This window comes from Pteropus vampyrus, unplaced genomic scaffold, assembly GCF_000151845.1.
Source record: "Pteropus vampyrus isolate Shadow unplaced genomic scaffold, Pvam_2.0 Scaffold122, whole genome shotgun sequence".
Taxonomy (NCBI): domain Eukaryota; kingdom Metazoa; phylum Chordata; class Mammalia; order Chiroptera; family Pteropodidae; genus Pteropus; species Pteropus vampyrus.
The window spans coordinates 1,101,690-1,106,886 of record NW_011888903.1 but is presented as its reverse complement, the minus strand read 5'-3'; positions in this window follow the sequence as shown (position 1 = coordinate 1,106,886).

Here is a 5,197-nt window from a genome sequence, read left to right as displayed (position 1 = left end):
TCTCACCACTGCTTAGTTTGGTGGTAAACTAAGTTAACCGGTCATTACGATGAAAGTGGAAGGAGGAAGTTTAGAGTAGAGTTTACCCTCCTTCCTGGAAAATACTCTTGAGCTGTGGTTTGAAATAAGAGATGCTCTTTAAGGATTAGTTGTATTTTCAAAAACCACATCAAATGGAAAACCCAGAACCACAGAAACTCTGGGCTTGGCCTTGAGTTGGAAGATGTTGCAATGATGTGAACCAGCAGTGACCTACCAAGAGGTGCCCAGAAGGGATCTGGTCTTACCTGAGCTTCACTTTTAGTCCAGAGAATGGTCATCCTGATAGCAAAGGACTCAGCCTGGCTCCTGAGTTCGCATATCCCCCAGTCTTAGAAGTTCTCTGATGCATCTCTTTGGAAAGCAGAATAGTACAAACATAGAACTGAAAGCTTTTAGACTGGTATGATTCATAGTACCTAAGGGAAGCTTACAACCTTTCACTGGTGCTAATGGGATTTTAAAGAGCTGGCTTTTGTTATCTGATTTTGTTTCATAATTTATCAGAAGGATACATGATTCTGGAATGACAGCTCATTTTTATAGTCTGATGGTAAAATCCAGTTTGCTAAGTGCTTCTCTCACCACAAGGGGGCTTTGGGAAGGAATCGGACTCCCTGGAGTCTGGAAGTTCAAGATGAGGGCCCAGGAGACAGGTGACATCACGGGGGCTCTGTTTGGTGCAATGCTCAGTAACAGAGACCTGTAGGTGGTTTTAAAGTTTTATGATATCCTAATATAAACAATGTGGCTGTGGGGGCTATTTTTCAACCATCCTAGGGGATGATGATGAGTAGACTCGCTTGTAGTTCAGCCTGTGTGATCTCTGAAACATTTTGCTTATAGCCTCCCAAACTCTGATCACCTTGAGGAAAATAAAGCAACACAATCAATAGGGCTTTACCGAGGGGAGGATGTCTGAGTATTTATAGCCTCTCGATCCCTGTGTGGGAAGAAGTCTGTCTTTTCCAGCTATGTTCTGCTTTGCTGGGTTGAAGGAAATTGAAATGGCCCAGGCTGGCATGGCTCTGTCTGTGGTAGAGATATGGGGGTGTGTGTGGTGATGGTGGTGGGGATCTAGATCAGTGAGAGAGGAAGGAAGGCAGGAGGCACAGCCAGAACAGGCTGTCGGCATCTGAAGGGAGGGAAGGGTTAAGGGTGGCTGCCACTTTGTGGGCGAGGGGGAAGGGACAGTGAGAAAGAAATGGGCCAGAAAATTGTAAAAAGTTCTGCTGTGAGTCATGAATGAGATCTCCCTTTGCCATTTTCTAGAGATTGCCATAAAGATTTAAATTGCCCTCCAAATACTGTTGGTTGTCAGCCTGGTGTTTCCTCTGAATAGGACATGAGCTGTGTGCCTGGTTTCAGGAGAGAGCTGCTGTGCACAGTTTACCCTTCAGTACTGGCCATACGACATTTCCATAGTAATTGTCTCTTGTAGCTGCAGTCTCCAAAGGTCTGCTTACCTGGTGTGCCCACTGTAGACACTTGAGCATTAACTAATGATTATCAGTTGAGGCTCCTTGGGTCATATAATACATAAAACAACATTTTAATAAAGACTATTTAATCCAGACCTGCTGCTTTTATACCCCCTCTCTCTAATTTTGATAAAATACACAGAACATAAAATTTACCGTTTTAACCATTTTTAAGTATTCAGTTAAATGGTATTAATTATATTCACATAATTGTGCAACCATCTCTGTCATCTATCTTGCAAAACTGAAACTCTATACCTAGGAAAGACAAACTGTTTATTCTCTCCTTTCCCTGGCCCCTGACAACCACCATTTTTCTGTCTCCATAAATTTGACAAGTCTAGGTATCTTATATAAGTGAAATCATACAGAATCTGTCCTTTCGTCACTAGCTTATTTCACTTAGCATGATGTCCTCAAGGTTTATCCATGTGTTAGAATTTTTTTTCCTTTTTAAGGGTGAATAGTGTATATCTATCTATCTGTCTGTCTGTCTGTCTATCTATCTATCTATCTATCTATCTATCTATCTATCTATCTATCATCACATTTTGTTATCCATTCATCTGCCAATGGCTACTTGTGTTGCTTCTACCCTTTGGCTAAATGTGAATAACATTGCTATGAACACAGGTATACAAATATTTCTTCCAGTCCCTGCTATCAATTCTTTTGTGTATGTATCCAGAAGTAGAATTGCTGGATCATATGGTAATTTTACATTTAAATTTTTGAAGAACCTCCATACTGTTTTCCACAGTGCCTGCACCATTTTACCTTCCCACTAACAGTGCACAAGGGTTCCAGTTTCTTCATATCCTCGCTAACACTTATTATTTTCTGTTACTTTTATTTTTATTTATTTTTTTTGATAGTGGCCATCCTAATGAGTGTGAGGTGGTACTTCATTGTTCCCTACTTTCCTTGGTCAAGAAGTCAAATCATGCTTCTTCTCTGTTGAAACACTCTGAACATAGAAGCCACAGTCCTCCTCATGGCCTCGCAGGTCCCACAGGCTTTCTGTGATCTCTGGCCTCATCCTCTATTGACATCTCCCTTACCTCCATACTGTCCCTCAGACTCACTGACAGGGGCCCCTGATGTCCAATCTGTGGGACGTTACCTCTCCAGTATCTGTTGGCATCTCTCTTCCTTCCAGGACTTCACCCAGGGACAACTCTGCAGAGAGGACTTCTCTACTTTTCCTACAAAAACAGCAGCCCTTCCTCCTGTCCTTAGTCCTTCACTTGGCTTTATTTTCACACAGACATCTCACCACCTGGACATTACACATCTATTGATTCCTTTATTATCCTTTCGTCTTCCCTAAGGAGGTGAAGAGGGACTCTGCTCTGTTCTCTGCTGAGTCTCCAGCACCTAGACTCCTATATAGGTGCTCAGAAGTTGTCAAACAAATGAAAGAAAAGTACTTATGCTGAACCGTAAACCAAGACTTCGTTGAGTTAGTGACTTTTCAGATACCAATTTATGACCAGGTTTTTACTAAATTCTAATTCTATTAGTTTTTAATTTATTCTGTTGAGTTTCCCAGTCTATAATCATATCATCTACAAATAATGACCACTTAAAAAAATCTACCCCCTTTTCCCCTTTTTGTATTTTCCAGCATAATTCTAGATAACAGGGTACTAATGACATTCTTGTCTTGCTCCTGCCCTTTTTTAAGATGTCTCAAGTGCCCCACCACTGGAGGTGAGCTAATGTTGGCTTCTGCTTTGAGGCAAATCTTTTGTCACATCAAAGATGTACTCTCTGTTTTGATTTCGGTTAGGACTTTTTGGTAACAGTCAAGAATAAAGGACAATGCTGCTCTCAAAGCCTCTTGAGCATCTAGTGTGTGTTAGATTTTCTCTTGGACTCCTTGATGTAGTGAATTATGTTAATAGGTTTCCTAAAATTGGTCCATCCACCTATCTCTATGTTCAAGATCCCCATGTGCTCCTAGCCTGATGCTGGTGGCAGGACCCAGCTGAACGTGCCTGGGAACCAGGCCACTGTAGCCGTGGCAGGCTTCCCGGGAAGTGTTCAGGATGGCTTATTGTTTCTGAATTAAACAAATGAAGAATGTGATTCAATTAGAGGCAGCATAATATAAACCAAGATGGATTTATATTTAGCCAGGCAGAGACATGTGGGAAAGAATGGAACTTCCTTCATCACAGGGTTGGAAAGCTGACTTTGAAGTGACAGAGCTCTGCCTTTCCATGCTGTCTTCACCTCCCCCAGCCTTGCCTCCAGACATTTCCCTGTGGATATTTCTACTTCTTGGGAAAGCATCAGGGCTCAGTGGAAATCAAAGTTCTAAAATTTTCATCTAAGAGTCTCGCTGTCTCTTTGTCAAAGCTGCCTGCCAGGGTAGAAGTCATGTTGTCCCAGATTTCTGCTTCCTAGTGGGTTGATGGCATCTCAGAGTCACCCAGGGTGATTTTTAAGAATAGATTAAAAAATCACAAAGATGTTAATACGTTGAATTTGTATCTCCAAACCAAATCCTAGGGAGCACTAAACAGAGGAATAAGATCTTCTTTGTTATAATTCTGTATGGTTTCCCTTTTGGTAGGAAAATGAGAAGGAAGGAGGAATTTGTGAAATTTTCTTAGGTGAAAAGAGTGAAAGAATGTGGAATTGACAACTGTAATAGTAATGCCCACCACCCCACAATTACCCACATCATACTCAGTGCTAAGCTTTATATTCTTTATTCTAATCCTTGCACCAGACTCTGCCCACGGGGTGCCATTGTCACTCTGAGGTAGCATGCTCGCAGATGGGGAGGCCCAGAATCCAGATCTCTGATCTTAACCCAGGAGAGGGAGACGGGCACACTTGCTTCTTGTTCTTCCAGATCTATTTTTTGGAATTGTACATTATCTTTATTTTGTTTGGATTTGACTTTTTTTTTTTAAACAATTGAAACTATGTTGTGTTTATTTTAGGATAGAGCAAAAAAGAAAATTTATTGTAGATAATGAGAGCCATGTTGTTACTCACTGTTGGAGAAAGGAGTTACAAATAAGTTTAAGGGGTAGGCTAGAATAAACCTTGTGGTGTTGGATTGGAATTAGAGGTCTCAGAATGAACTCGTGTCTTTAATATATACACGTGTAGACAGATACATGTTTAAAAACTTGATAAATGACATATTTTATGGCACATGAGTGAGAAAAGGATAGACTATTCAATAAAAGTGACTGGAACAAGTGGTTATCCATTTGTAAACAAACAAAAAAAATGATGGCCTACCTCATACCATAACAAAAGTGAATTCCAATTGTAATAAAACTCAAATATAAAATTAGAAAAAAATTTTAAACACTAGAAAATATTATAACACCATATTATGCCCTTTTCGGCGAGATGCATTTTTTTTTTTTTTATTATCAAGACACAAAAAACACAAGCAATAGATAAAAAATAATGAAATTTGGTTCATCAAAAGACCAAAAACAAAATGAAAATCAAGTCACAAACTGGAAGAAAATGATTATACTATATTGAAGTCACAAGTGATTATTATCTAGAATATGTAAAACCTATCGTGTCTGATCTTTTTCAAGAGGACAGTCTGTTCCATGGAACAGCCATTTATCTGGGAGTAGCTGCTCTAAGGGAGAATTAGGAGGGGATTACTGACACAGATCTGTGGGGGTGGCGTT